This window comes from Lepidochelys kempii, chromosome 8 (assembly GCF_965140265.1).
Source record: "Lepidochelys kempii isolate rLepKem1 chromosome 8, rLepKem1.hap2, whole genome shotgun sequence".
NCBI classification, from domain to species: domain Eukaryota; kingdom Metazoa; phylum Chordata; order Testudines; family Cheloniidae; genus Lepidochelys; species Lepidochelys kempii.
In genome coordinates this window covers 81,151,982-81,166,862 of record NC_133263.1, presented here as the reverse complement: position 1 = coordinate 81,166,862, position 14,881 = coordinate 81,151,982, and the positions used below count along the sequence as shown (strand labels likewise).

The window sequence follows — 14,881 nt, the reverse complement described above, 5'->3', positions numbered from 1 at the left end:
TATAAACAAACACTTCCCAATGCCAAGTTGCTTTTTGCTTAACTGGGGCCTTCAAATATTTTAAATTTCCACATTTTGAACAACAGCACATTTTTTCAGTATTTTGCAACTTAAGAAAACACTTCAGCAGCTTTGAGTGGATATTATTGAAAGAAATCAACGGGATTACTGGACTGTATTTGTACATATATGCACGTTTGGTTCAAATTAATACCTTTCTTGATATTGTGTTCAAGTATTATTTATCCTGGCCTGACATGCATTCTTTAATGTAGCTCCTTAGTTTGGACTGCTGTCTCTGATTGCTGGCATGGGTAATGAATAAGAGGCGTAAGGAAATGTGCTCACTGGACAAGAGAAAAGCAATTTCAATGCAAGGAAATGAAGGAAACAGACCTAGAAACTCCTTAATGCTTTTGGGAGCCTTAGACTCATTTTCCTTCCTTTGCTTATTTTTGCTCAGAGAAGGTACAGTGCTCCACAGACTCATAGTCTGGTGACTCATGGGTATGGACACGAACGGTCACGGCCGTTTTTACCCAGGTAAAGTGTCCACGCTCAGGGTCTTGCACTTTTAACTTCTTGGTGCGAGAAGAACGTGCTGCGTGTCCCCTGAAGTCTCACGCGTTCAAAGGGCAGCCCTTCCTCCCCCTCGGGTGCCCTCCTTGTCTTGCCACCGCGCTCGGCGTGCGCCAGAGCCACTGCAGGCAGATCGCACACAAAGGAGGAAGGACTCGCGCTAAAGTTTCAGGGGCCTGACGCCGGCTGCTGCCCCTTTGCAAACGTGCCCTGGGAAACGTCCAGCCCTGCACGCTGGAAGTCGAGGAGACAACGAGCCGAGGGGACGCCTGCCCGTCCGCAGCGTCACGCTCGGCTCGAGAGAAGCCCCTGGGGCAAGGGCGTCGGAGGAGAGGCCGAAGGGGAGCCGGGCTGACAGCGCGAGCCAGCCAGGGACACCCAGCATCATTCGCTTCGCTATCGGCGGCGCGGGCCCTTTGCAGCCTGCCCGGGACAAACCTTGCAGCAGCTCCACGGGCTGCGAGCGGCGAGCGCTGCTGCCAAAACGGCTCAAGCCGAGCGCCCCTTGTCTCCGGCCCCCCCTCCAAGCAGCAGCCGCCGCCAGCCGCTCAAATGGAGTGGAAAATGGCCAGTGGTGGCATATAGCGCCATAGATTATCTGCTTCACGTTTTGTATTTAGCTGCCTCTAATCTGCTTTCCTTTGCCTGAGCCCCCGGGTAGGGGGGCAGGCGGGAGGGAGCCTGTCCTTTGCGGCCGGTACTATACGCGCTAATGTTTATATGATTAGCTGAGCTTAGGGGTGGGGAGTCGAGAGAGGGGGGTGGAGATTGGAGGAGGAGGCTGGAGGTGACTCCAGTTCAGAGCGGGCGGAGAGTCTGTGTCAGGATTTAGCAGTCCCCAGTCACACACGCCGAGGTGCATGAGCGAAAAGGAGCTTGCAATACAATTCACTGGGATTGTGTGCGTGTGTTGCGGTGCCTCCCCCCCCCCCTTTGCTGTGTGTGTGTTACTGGCTCCGCGGTCGGTTCCAGGGCTCCAGCCGTTCACGGGGCAGCAGCGGCGAGAGGCAGACGAGAAATACGAGGAGGGGCTGGAAGTGTATCATGCCAGAGGCCAGAATGTCATCCAGGGAGATGTAAATTAGGTCGATGCGAACGACAGAGCCACGGAGAAGGGAGGGGGCTTCGCGCTGCAAAATTTGAGTTGGTCGCTCCGGCTGCTCCTGCCATCGCCTTTTCTTCCCCTTCGTTGCGGAGAAAGGACTCCCAAGGCTGGTCACCTACACTGGGCTTGGCACCGTGGGTCCACCCCTTTGATTTATTGCTGTTATTTATTTATTTATTTGTGTGGGTCGGGGAGCCTGGCTATTTTCGACCTTCCCTGCGGAGCGGGGTGTTGGAAACTGCCGGAAAATGTTGACTTAGCCCTTAGCAAAGCATACCAAGACCGACCGGCCGGCCGCTTGGAGGAGGAGGAGGAGAAGCCGCCTTGCGTGTGTTGTCCCAGCTCAACGGCGAGCTGCAGAGCCAGCTGCCTCCCTCTCTCCCTGCCCAGCCCAGCTTTCTCCTGCCCGGTCCCCGCTGCGCCTGCTGTTGCTTGAACTAACTCCTCTGCCCCTGGCGTTCAGAGGGGGCTCACCCGGCGCACTCCTCTGGGGCACCCGAGTTGAGCGAGAGAGACCCTGGCCCGGCTTCGGTTCCGCACAGCGAGGTAAGACGAGCTCAGGGCAACACTCGTGCTGCTGCTGTTCCCGGGACCTGCTCGCTACTTGCGTCGCTTCCCTCTTGAGCCGTTTGCCAAAAAAAAAAAAAAGGCTGGGGAGGGGGCTTGGCTTGTTTGCTGAACCGAAGGCGGCCCCCCCTTCTCCCTTGGGGTGTCCCCCGTTCCCAGTGAACCACAGCAAATCGGTGGTGGCGACAAGGGAGAGGAATAGCCTCCCCACCACACACACCCCATGCAGCCTGGTTTTTTCACGCCATCACCATTTACTAATAGTCCGCGCCGATTAAATCAAAGTGCTGGGGATGGGGGTGGAGGACAGCCCGGGCAAGCCGAGGGGGCAGCTGCTGCCAACGCGGGGAAGGAGGCTGGGCAGGGGAGGTAGGGCCGGCGGCAGGAGCATGGCTTGCTGCCTCTTGGCCAGGCAGAGCCCCGGGGGCTGGTTAATCCTCCCACAGGGGCTTCCCAGGCAGCCCCAGCAAGGAGACGGTGACATGAAAATGGAGCCAGATGTGAACTAGGATGGCCGATCATGGCAACAATTAGAGACAGGCTCCAGGGGCTGTGGGCCGGCTTCTTGCAGGGGGTGGGCGCCCTGGGGAACCGGGGCTGGCATGGGGGGAGTGCGGAGGCGCCCCAGCGGCGTGGGGTCCCAAGGAGTGCGGATGGCTGGAGCGGCCACAGCCTCTGGGCCCCTGGGGAGAGGGGAGCCGGGGCTGTAGGCTCCTGGGCAGCCGGACTGGTGGAGCGGCACCTGGGGGCGGGCTGCGCTTTCCTGCCCAAAGGGGGCTCCGGGCCGCGGTGGGAGAGCAGGGCCGTGGGCAGACTGCGAGCTACCGGCCTCCTGCCCTCTGACTCTTATTGGCGAGGTGGGGCCGGTGCATCGGCCTGTCTGACTTGGTAACCCGGGGTCCAAGCGGAGCCTTGGCACCGTGTGAAGGCACAGCCGGAGGAGGCTGCAGCTCCCCCTTGCAATGAAACAGGTCCCTCCAGGAGATCCTCGACCTTCTCCCACTGCCCTCAGCTTCCCCCCAGAGAGACTCTGGTCTCAGAGCTGGGGAAGGCTGGCTCTTGCTGGGCACCCCCGAAAAGGGACCAGGCTGAGCGGCTCTTCCAAAGGAGCCTGCGAGGCTCTAACTAACAGCAGGAGCCATATGGTTCCCGTTACCGGAGCAAGGCAGCCTTTTCTCGTCTCTTTGGTCTGATCCAACATTCTTTCCTGTATATTGAGCCAGCAAGCCTCCTTCTCTCCCCTCCCTCCTTGGGTTCAGAGGAGTAATAGCTTGACGTGGGTAGTTCATTCATTTGTCTGTGTGTGTGTATAGAGCAGGCCCCACCAAGTCTGTTCCCTGCCGAATTCAAGTTGCGCAATGAAGAAAGTTGCATCCGTTTAGTAAATAATTACCTGTTGCAGATTTATTTTAACTAAATCAGCTTCATGAAGAGCCAGTCCGCCCAGCCGCGACTGCATAGGAAAAGAGGCTTCCAGCTTGCAATGATACTCCTTCCCAGTTGTGGAAGAAGGAGGGTTTTTTTAGTTTCAGATGTGGAAAGCTGGGGCCACCTGGAGACAGAAAACAAAGTAAATGTGTGACGGGCAACTTTTACTGTATCTGGGTTTAACAACAATACTGTCCTGTTATAAATCTAAATTAGCGCTGGTGGGGTTTGGACATAGTTGATTTGTCAGAAAGTAAAGATGTGGTGTTCAGGTGTATGTTTTTCCTTGCATAGAAATGTTCTTGTGCACACGATGAAGAATTCTGCAGAACAAATGTTCTGTTGTTTGGTTTTTTCAGACACTCTGATTCCCTCCTTTTGTTGCTTGTCACTAAAAGAGGTGCCATTTCACATCATTCTGCACAAATTGTTTGAATTAATGCAAGTGTGAATTCTTACCGTTTGAAGGGGTCTATTAGCATATCAAAGGTTTCTTAGTTCCAGCTCAATTGAGAAAATTTCAGTTTGTCTTCAATTTGCTCCCAAGCAGAGGCCCAAAGGGCAGTGGGAATTGTAAAGGGATAAAATGGAGAGGTGGATTTGGGTTATGTTTCTGAACTTTTGCTGTTTTGTAATTATGTGAGTGAAAAACATTGTCTGTCTGCTGCAGAACCCTTGCAAATGGTCAGACAATTATTTTCTATTGGTTAATGGTTTGTTCAAGAAAAAGAGTGAAACCAGTGACCTTTTATGACAGCCACAGTGACATTGCTTCTGGTGTCTTCTGTCTGTTATTGGGATTTAGAAAGCCTTTTCTACTGGACTCATGCTTTGGGTATGGCCTACACATTATGACATTAGGGGGTCTGAATAGGAAAGAACTTCTAATTACTTCAGAGAAAAATGAAATCTTGAAATAAAAGACTACTCAGTTTCAAACTTTTGAAGTAAACATACTTTTCTCCTTAATATGTAGACTAGGATAATAGACAAGCTTTCATATAAAAAGAAAAGGAGTACTTGTGGCACCTTAGAGACTAAAAAATTTTTTTGAGCATAAGCTTTCGTGAGCTACAGCTCACTTCATCGGATGCCTTCACGAAAGCTTATGCTCAAATAAATTTGTTAGTCTCTAAGGTGCCACAAGTACTCCTTTTGTTTTTGTGGATACAGACTAACACGGCTGCTACTCTAAAAGCTTTCATATGTAGTTTAACAACAGTGTTACCATCTATTAGTCAAGTACTTCGATTTCATTTTTATTGTAAGTTCATTTCTAATGTGAAAAATAATAACTTCTTGTAATCTGATTTAATGGGTTAAATAGGGGATACTAAGAGCAAAGTATTATATTTTGCGGTTAATGTTAGTGGTGTAGTAAATACTCTTAAGTAGGTGTGGCCAGGCCTCTGTCGGTCTTATAGTAGACTATTTACCATTATATTTTAAATTGGTTTATATAACTCAAATTTACACAATTTTTGATACTGTTGTTTTCCTGTGTTTGCAAAGAGCAATGTCTCAGTCTACCCTTTCATTATCTTAAAAAATCAATATTCATAATCTGGCAAACCAAGAGCCAAGCAAAATGCAGTTATCCTTCAGTAAGGTGGGCCCTTTTCCAGAAAGTCGATGGTTCTTGGGGACTGCATTCTGCTCTCTCTCTTATTTTTGGCAAAAAATAACTTTGCATTTCCCAGACCTCTTAAATTGAATAAAATATCACCTATTTTGACGGTGATTTTTTTTTTAAAGTGGTTTTGAATGCTTTGTAGGTTCATGGATTCTTTACACATTGCAGTGTAAGGAATATGAATATGATATCTTTATTGTAAGAGGTATTCTTCACTAATGTTCAAAAGAGTTCCTTTTACTTTCATTTAATAAAGAAACTGAGCTGTGTAGGATAACAGTCTTGAAGAAAACTGTAGTTAATTACATAGTTTATTTAGACTTCTATTACCCTTAAATGGACAACACTTCAGTATTTTGTAGATAGATGCGTTTTAGTGGTCCTAAAATCGTGTCATTACTTTGAGGTAATTTTCAGCAGTTTATTTGCCTAATGCCTTCAGCTGTCTAAAGTGTACCTTTTGGTGGTATAAAAGGAACATATTGATGTAATGCCATTATTGCACTTAAGTTGTTGTTAACTAGTCTGCTTTGAATGGAGAGTGCTATAAAGAAAGCGCATTATCTTTAGCGCTATTAGGGATAATCTAAAAATTGTCTTGAAAATGTTGCACTTCAATTTATGTGATGGTGATCCCAAATTTGACAAATGTCTAAAGATATAAAATGCAGTAGAAGAAAGATTTTCAACATTCAGATGACGAAATTGGACCACTTAGAGAAAAATTAATGTGCAACAGCAGCACTTCAGCTGCCATTTTCAATCACTGGGGGTTTCTATGTGTTGGCAACAGAAAAGGAACATAGACGTTCAGATAGTTCTGGGAGCTGGTAGTTGGGGAAATCAGGATATTGAATCATGTGGGGTAGAACAAACCAATTACTTCAAGTTTTGACTTGAGAATGGCCAATAAACATTTTTTTGGGGGGGCAGCCCTGCTCATTAATAGACCAACATCAAAGCGAGCAACCAAACTTCCAAATGTTATAAAAACTAATGCAAAGATACAGATCTTACATGTAGTCTTGCAAGTCTTAATTTAAGACAAGCAGTTGGAGTTTTTATTGCAGCAATTTTCACAATCAGCAGAGACATTAACACCAGGCTTCTGGGTGTTTCCTTCCTTACAATGAGCAAGAGGAGAGCTTTAAAAACCAAAGTTTGTTTAGTAATTAGTACTTATTTGATCACTTCAGAAGCTTTCTCCATGTTTTATTTATCTCTTTTATAGCTTTTAATGCTTTAAATCAGTAATTGGGGTTATTCAGAGGATATTTCTTAGCTTTGGTAAGAAAATACTTTATTGAAATTAAAATAATCGAGATGGCAGTGGTTTAAAAGTTTGTGCTATATTTATTTTTTAATGATACATACTAAACATGATTTTGTTTCTGAAAAATGTGATAGTTCAAAGTGAATCTCTATTTGACTAAGGTTAAATCTATTTTAGTAGAGTAATCAAATGAACTTACTGTACTGTTTGGTAAATACATTGTAGTCTGGCTGGTTATAATTTCACTTTTAGAAAAATAAGGACCTATTTGCAGTAAATTTCATGTAAATTCAAGTTGGAACAACATTTTTATTTAAGTAAGTCTAGCTATTAACTGTGTGCATCCAATATAGGGAAATTTACATAATTAGGAAAAATCAGAGATTGAAGCATAAAGATGATCAACAATCTTTTGGAAAATTTGGCCTAAAAAGTTTATCTGATGCACCGGTACTTGCTAGCTTTGCTTGCATCTCTCCCATGTAGTGTGTTGACTTTTGTATTGAAAATTTTTGTAGATTTCTTCTAAACTTTCTTTTTTCCGAACTTAGTGTAGTTCCTGGTAAAGATAATTTTACCTATAATCCCCAGACAATTCTTTTAAATTTTAAATAATTACAGTACATTTTCCTGAGCCGTCATATTTTCCATTGGGAAGTACATGAGGATGACAGATAAAACAGGAACTTAAAGTAGCTGTTAATGATCTTACCAGGTGAAGTGCAAGAGAAGAAGTTAAACTATGTCTGGCAGATAATTGAAATCATATTCATGTACAGGTAGACAGGCAGTCAGTTATACAGCAGCATACCTTATAGCAAACTTTAGTGAAATTATAATCAATCATGTTACTTAGATATGTCATGTTCAACAGAAATTTTTTAAAGCATGTTGTAGGACTGATACATTTCTGATGTGAAAAGGCAGCTTGAAATAGAAAAATATTCTACTTCTTAAGTATTTAGGTACAGCTTTAAACTTAATTGTCTGGTTTTTATTTTTGTTTTTCAAATCCTTGAATTTGAAAAAACTAAAAAGATTTAACAATCTCTCTATTGCAAGTGGACGTCAAGATAACTGGAAAAGCAAAAAGCTATGTAAAGGCCATTCTCGGTATTTTTCACAATGCCGTTTAATATTTAAATAGGTTTCAAAGATAGGTTCATTTGCTTTCCAACAGTTCTTAAAATAAGAGTAGTCGAGATGGTTCTGTAGGGATAGGTAAGCTTGTGGTATTATTTGAATACATTTATAGGAAGAATTACATTCAATCTTTACTTCATGAACACACTTATTTCAATCTGAGCTGTGTCCAGTAAAAAGATTAATTCAAAGTTGTCACTCTTAAATCCCTGCTCAATAACCATATTTTCTTGAAGCTCAACTTTTTCACCTGTCAGTGTGTGAAATACAGGTTCCAACATTTTGGGGTTGAAGAGTGTATGCTGCTTACTGGCTAGTGATTTAAGTTGTAACAATGCGTTGCTTAATGAGTATAACAATCAATACAACCCTCTTACGATACAAACTGATAATTTAAAACTAGTTCTTAAGAAAAGGGCCCTTGATCAGATTCTGAATTATAACATAGTCCAGGTTATGGCTTATCATCTTAAATTTAGTATTTTATGGGACTTTGAAGAAATATATAATTTGCATGTGTCATGATTTCTTTCTTGTTTGATTTTCATCAGTCATTATCGCTACGATTCAACTTACACAAGCCTGTTATTTACCAAAAATTATTTAGAAAGGCATAATAATCAAGAGCATTGCAGACTGACCTAAGGAAACACAATGCTTAACACCTGCAGGTAAAGTGCAGCCTACTGCAAAATGCTATTGATTGCTTTTGTGGCACAAAGCAAGCTTAAATACAATTTATTGAATTACAACAAAATTGCAGTTTTATGAAGTAATATACTTCATCTTTTTAGCAGATTTTACATGTTATTTGCTGGTAAGTAGAATCCTATCACAGTAGTATGAATTTGTTCAATTACCAGAGCAGCTAAGGAGGATGGGGTGGGGTGGGGAAATCAATTTACACTGAAAAGCACCAGAAATGAGATTAATTTGGTTAGTAGGAATTTGCCAGCAGTGTCTAAATTGCTTAATATTATAAAATGTTACCATATTTTATGTACCATAAGAATATTGACTACACATCATATTTGTTATTTGGCTGTTTCTTTGTATCATGTAAGCATTTCTATTTTTATTCCTACAATAGTATTTGCAGATGAGGCGAAAGTCTAACAATAACTTTACAAAATAGAGGGAATAATACCCTCCTCCTAAAGAAATAGTATTATTTTAGATAAGTGATCACAACTAGTTATTTCTCCTGTCTAGCTTGTTGTCTATAAATACCTTAGCAGACATTTCAGACTGAAAGGCAAGAGATAAAATTGTAATTTCATAGTGGCCCTAACAGTGTCCATATTCTTGTCTGTAATGTAAAAAGTCTTTGCTCGTCACCTCCAGAATAAAAAAACCATTGTTATTTCTTAATATAAACCATTTTTTGCGGAGTATTTAATGTTGACATTAGCATTTTATCTTTAGTCCTTATATGTAAACAATGAACTGGAATTTTTATATCTGCAAAATCTGTTGCGGTTTAGACTTCCTAGTATTTAACTGGGCACCTGCTGGACTCTGCTCTTGCTTCATTCAGTCACCAAAACTGACTTTGCTACAAGAATGGGCAACATGACAAGTTAGAACCAGTGGACCATTTGTAGGTCATAAAGTCAGTTTGCTGGAATTTCTGAGGAAAGTGGTTGAAAAGAGAGGACAAATGTCACTATAAATAGAGATGTTTTAATCAGACCTTCTGCCTTAGGGTAAAATTTAGGTCTGTTTTAACTGGGATGGAATGTCTCCCTCTACTGAGAACAGTATTAATTACGGTGTGACAAGGGAAGGTGTATTGAGGAAAATGGGGTCTCTCTTGGTCTTGTCATTGATTTTTCTAATCTGTGAGGAGTACATTATAAATATTAAAATTCGCACAAAGGAAACTCAACTCTGTATTTCAATGCTGAAAGCAGTTTCCTTCAAATAACTCTATTTAAAACAAATAGACCTTTTCCAGGAGCCTCTTCAGTGGTATGAAGTTTAAAATATTTTGTGTTCCTTTTAAAGTAAATGCAGTGGTGCAGTTTTTCATCAGAGTGCTTCCATTTTATCGTGTAAACATGACAGAGTCTAAGTCTGTCTTTACTAGGTTCCTTGGAGCAATAAACCCCTCTGAAAAGAATATCCTTTTATTTTAAAAGCTGTTTTAAAACAGATCTTTCCCACCATCTTTTTTTCTTTCTTCAGCTGCCACAAATATATAATGTAGTATGGCAAAATTGCCCACAGATCTTTCTTGTGCACAAGTTGTCATGTTGGAAGAGAATGGGGGCAGATTTGCAGGGAACAGCGGGGGAAGGGGCCGGGGGGGGTGGGGTGGGGTGGAAGAGAGGACTTTACACTGTTTGCTGTATGTTCCTTTTTTTTAATGTTGTATTTTAATTGTTACTTGTCCTGATTAGCTGCAAATGCTTAGCCAAAGTAAAAGGCAAAACAGTAGTTGTTTTAGGAATTTTTTCTATTACAAGGACTAGATTTTAGATGCTAACTTCTAATGCAGTACAGAGTAAAATATGTTTAATATTTTGATACTGAATTTAGTAAGGGATTCTATTACATCATTCTTCATAAAGAAGAGAAATAAGGAAAGGTGTTCTTTTATCTGGTGGTGGAGGTGGTGGTTTTGAAGAAAAGGATAATTTAATATTGTTCGTCATCAAAAGCTACACAGATTTTTGATTAAAAATTTTATATTTATTTATGGATATATTTTAAACTCTTTTTCTTGTATTGTATTTCAGTACAGAGTAAAGTAACTCACTGCGTGTGAGCTGTGCTTTAAAACTGTGTTACTTGTATATTTATTTGGTTGCTTCTGGATGTGATAGAATATTCACTCTAATTTAGATGGGTTTCTTCCTTTCTTTGTGACCTCTGTTGGTATTTTCATATCAATCAACACCTCAAACTGGTTATTGTTCTGAATCTAGATGACAGAATAATCTAACACCCATTACTGTAAAAAATTTTTCCTGGCAGCTGGGGGAGGGGATGACTGACCTTGTTTGAGACTCTAATACTTGCTTTGTAGTTGATGGGATTTGGTGTGCATGGACGGTCTTACCATCCAAGCACTGATTGCAATATGCTACCTTTCCCACTGTCCTTTTTTCTTTCTTCAGCTGCCATAAATATATATTGTAGTACGGCCTAACTGCCCACTGTCCTCTCCTCAATTTTGAGCAATGGTTAATGTCAGTTCTGAATAAAATGCGTTTTAAAAAATGCAATAACTATTTCAGTGGTGGATTTTGCATTTCAGAAGATGATAAGTCTAATTACTTTGGCAAGCTCATGACTCCAGGTTACATGACAGAACATGATCACGTTAAACTGACTCAGCCATTGTTTTACCCATTTTTACTGTCTTGTAACTTCGGAAACTTTTTCATTGAATAGAAAGGTTTGTGTTCAGAACACAAGAGATGACACAGCTGTTTAGTCTGAACAAATAATACGGCTCCTAAAAGATTTCTTCTCAGTGTTTTGTTTGGTAGGTTTTATATTTAGACATCGGAAGATTGAGGTTTAGGTCTGTTGATGTGAGTGATTTCAGTGTAGCTGAGGTATTCCTTATAGTTGGACTGGCAAGGCCTGATTTTCCTCTCACTTATTCTGGCAAATATCTAGGGTAAGTGCATTTATACTGAAATCATTGGATCTATACTAATGTAAAACTAGTGTAAGTGAGAGGAGTATTAATGTTCTGGTGTATTAATAGCCAGACTGTCTAAGTTGAGAAAAGGGAGGGGATAGAAATAAACAGTATATTATAGATGACACAGGGAGGGGTGCGGGGGGGTGGAGGGGAGAGACAAAAGATCTGCCTCTATTCACAGGAGTTTGAAAGAGAGAATTTTGAGAGAGAAAAACAAAATATCCTTCCCCCTTTATAAAACCATAATCTTGTTGAATACTTGCAAAGATCCTTATCCTGCTGAGATGCTGCACCCCCCACCCCCTTTGTTCTGCTTTCTCCATTTTAGGACTTACATACTAGTAACTGATAATGACAGGTTATGGATCCAGTCACTAATAACTTCCCTGCAGCAGGAGAGAGGTTAACATGTGCCAGCCATTGTCCAGACGTGTGTGTCTAAAATTTGCCCTGTTTTTTGTCCTGTGTAATCAACTATACCCTTACCAGAATGTCATCTAAATATGTGTTCTTTCAGATTATTTCTTCTGGTTTTTAATGTAAATTGATGTTGAAAGCAACGCAAGCTATATTTTTAGTTTAGTTTCTAGAGAGGAAGGATGGTCCACTGATTAATGCACTAGCGTAGGACTTACAGAGAGGTCTGGTTTTACTTTCTTGCTCCACCATAGATTTCCTCTGTGACCATGGACACATGGGCAAGTCACTTAGCCTCTCTGTGCCCCAGTCCCCCATCTGTAAAAATGAAGATAATAGCACTGCCCTACCTCACAGGGGAGATGTGAGGATAAATGCATTAAAGGTTGTGAAGTGCTTCAAGATCTGCTATTAAGGAGTGCTTTGTAAGAGCTAGGTATTATATTTATTTTTTCAGCGAGAACAGTCCATGTAGGGCCAAATCCCTCATCTTACTCACGAGTAGTCCTGAAATGTCACAACTTACAGGATTTGGTCCTGAAAAGAAAGATAGCCTTACTCACTCTCTAATTCTTTCTTTCCATGTTAGAAAAAGCATTAACGTTGCCACCACACTTAGGTCTTTCTATTTGTGTGCTGGAGGTTAAACAGAACAATTGCTTAATTTTGATCTGCTTAATATTTATAGTTTCAGTCATTGAGGATTTTTTTCCATTTGTGTTGAAAAGATTTTATTAAAGTTCATGTTACATACATTATGAAGAATAAAATAAAGATATTTCAAGCAGGAAAAATGCTGATCGGAAGGCTAATAAAAAGTAATCTTCCTTCAGTTGAATGAAAACTAGTTATAAAAACAAGACAATTGCTTTCATAAATATTATACAGATTACTATAGACTTAATTTTTAAATGGTTGAGTAGAACTCAACTTATCTGTTTCAGAGTAACAACCTAATTGATTCTAAACTCTGTGGAGATATGTATCTCAAAGTGGCATAGGGTCTTATCTTCAGCAGTAAATACAGCCACAATGCTGCTGTTTGTTTGTTTTTAAGTTAAGGAGATACACCAGACAGGCTGGATGTGTTGTCTTGTTTTGGGTGGTCTGTCATTTCAGGTTAGTTTTGTGTAAACAGAACAGTGTTTTTCCTTCCCCTGAAAACATTTAGGTGACTTTGAAAAAGAAGTCTGTGTATCTTGAATATTAAGCACTAAAGCTGTACACATAACTATTCTGAAGGGCAATAATAGTCCTGTGGAGCCAGCAACAATATTTTAATGGTGGCTTCTCCAGTAGCTGTTTGTATCAAATAACTGTTAGGAAAAGGATATCTTGGGGGAATTGATGACCAATTATTAGGGTTCTTTTCTGGCTACTACCCACATTTTTCATATAGTTTTGCTAACCCTTCTTATTACCTGCAGAGGGAGCTTGTATATGAGATAATCAACATAATCAAGGCATTGAGGGCTGAAATGTTTCCAGTAAATACAATTTCATTTCACTGAGTACTCTGTCATACTCATGCAGTGCAGAAAGAAAGCTTGTTTAAAGGATTTCCCATCACTAACAGTGATGACAATGGGAAAAGATATAAAAAGTCAAGAAGTCAACATTTACGCTCTAATCGTTTTAGACTTAAGAAAAGTCCCTTTATTTCGTTACTGGAAATGAAAAAAGAATTGCTGGAAATAATTTTCTTGCACATCAAATTGATATTTTTATTCCATTTATGATGGTTACAAAAAAAGCCTTGGGAAGCAAAATACAGCAAATTCATTGGTTGCATAAACTGTCTCCTCTTTTAACAAATGTCCTGCAGACATCAGATAGACAACATAGTACTTTGAGGACATACGAAAGTGCCTGTGTAGAATCTAAGCAGAAAGCATTAGATCTTTTCCATTTAAATATTAATTATAATTGGCCTATTTAGAGATGCAAGTTTCTTTTAATTTTCATGCTTTTATGAAATAACCTGTAACGTTAGTGAATTTCATAATTATATAGTTGACAAATTAGTGCATTGGTACTTACACAGGACAACTAGCGGTTAAGAATCCAGCATTAAGATTTCTAGAAAACTGCTATCTTAAAAAATAATACATGCAGAATACTGAATTATAAGGTTATTTGTAAATAAATAAATAACACTACTTTTAAGAAGCAGAAATGCTTTCATTTGAAACAATGAGCGAAATGATCAGTTGGTACAAGTTTGAGAATTTTCATTTTAAATTTCTGGGCATTGAAATAATGATGATCCTTTAAAAAAGTGAAGACCTTTTTAGTGAAAAAAACCATTCATTTTTAATATAGCTTGCTTGCTGAGCAAGAAGCATTTAAATAAATTCTGCACTATTTAGCTCTGAAAAATGGTGGCAGTCATTTTTCATTTAAAATATTTCAGTAAGTTTGCAAGCTATTTGCTATTATACTGTTATGAAATAAAACATTATGCATAGTTGCACATTCCATAAAACAGAAACAGCACTCAATAACATGCTCCCTTGTAATAAATCCTCCAAGGAAATTGGTTTGAGAGTTGATTTTCCATCAGTATATTACAGAGCTGTAAACTTAAAACATATATGTGCAGCGGAATGCAGTCTTCTTGTTGCATTTTGGATTATCATTTTAAACACCTAGAAAAGGTTTACTATGTCCAACAGGGCACCATCTCAGTGCCGATTTATTATTTATACTGGCTAATCCTTGCTAATGTGAAAAGTCAGCTTGTTATTGTAACACCAAATGGCCCTCTAAGTAGGGAAACAGTTAAGTAGATCTGCTGTAATAGGTTGTTGTCTAATAAAGAGATTTATGGTATTGGAAAGGGCTATTGTATAGGTATTACCCTCTCACAGCATGATCATGTATTATCTTAACAACTCAGTGCCACGTTTATGTGGAGCATTTTTATAACAGGGTAAGAATATTAGCCACAGCAATTACACTCCAATAGGATTATGGTGGTAAGATTTATACAAAATATATAAATGCTGTCTTTTATAGAAATGTTGATAGGTATTGTTGGTTGAAAAGTTGCATCCTGATTTGCTTTTGAAAAATGTA

General features: G+C 40.3%; 1 protein-coding gene across 17 annotated transcripts in view; it reads left to right on the top strand.

Annotated features, from left to right (window-relative positions):
• The first annotated feature begins 1,370 nt into the window (after window positions 1-1,370).
• Window positions 1,371-14,881, top strand: part of ADGRL2 (adhesion G protein-coupled receptor L2) — a 195,250-nt gene continuing 181,739 nt past the window's right edge. For 8 of the 17 annotated variants that reach the window (XM_073357234.1, XM_073357237.1, XM_073357249.1 and 5 more), the window contains exon 1: window positions 1,373-2,230. The gene's annotated coding sequence lies outside the window, so the exon portion shown is untranslated. Of the gene's footprint in view, window positions 2,231-14,881 lie in introns of all 17 variants that reach the window. The other 9 variants (XM_073357243.1, XM_073357247.1, XM_073357246.1 and 6 more) reach the window with 3 other exon arrangements.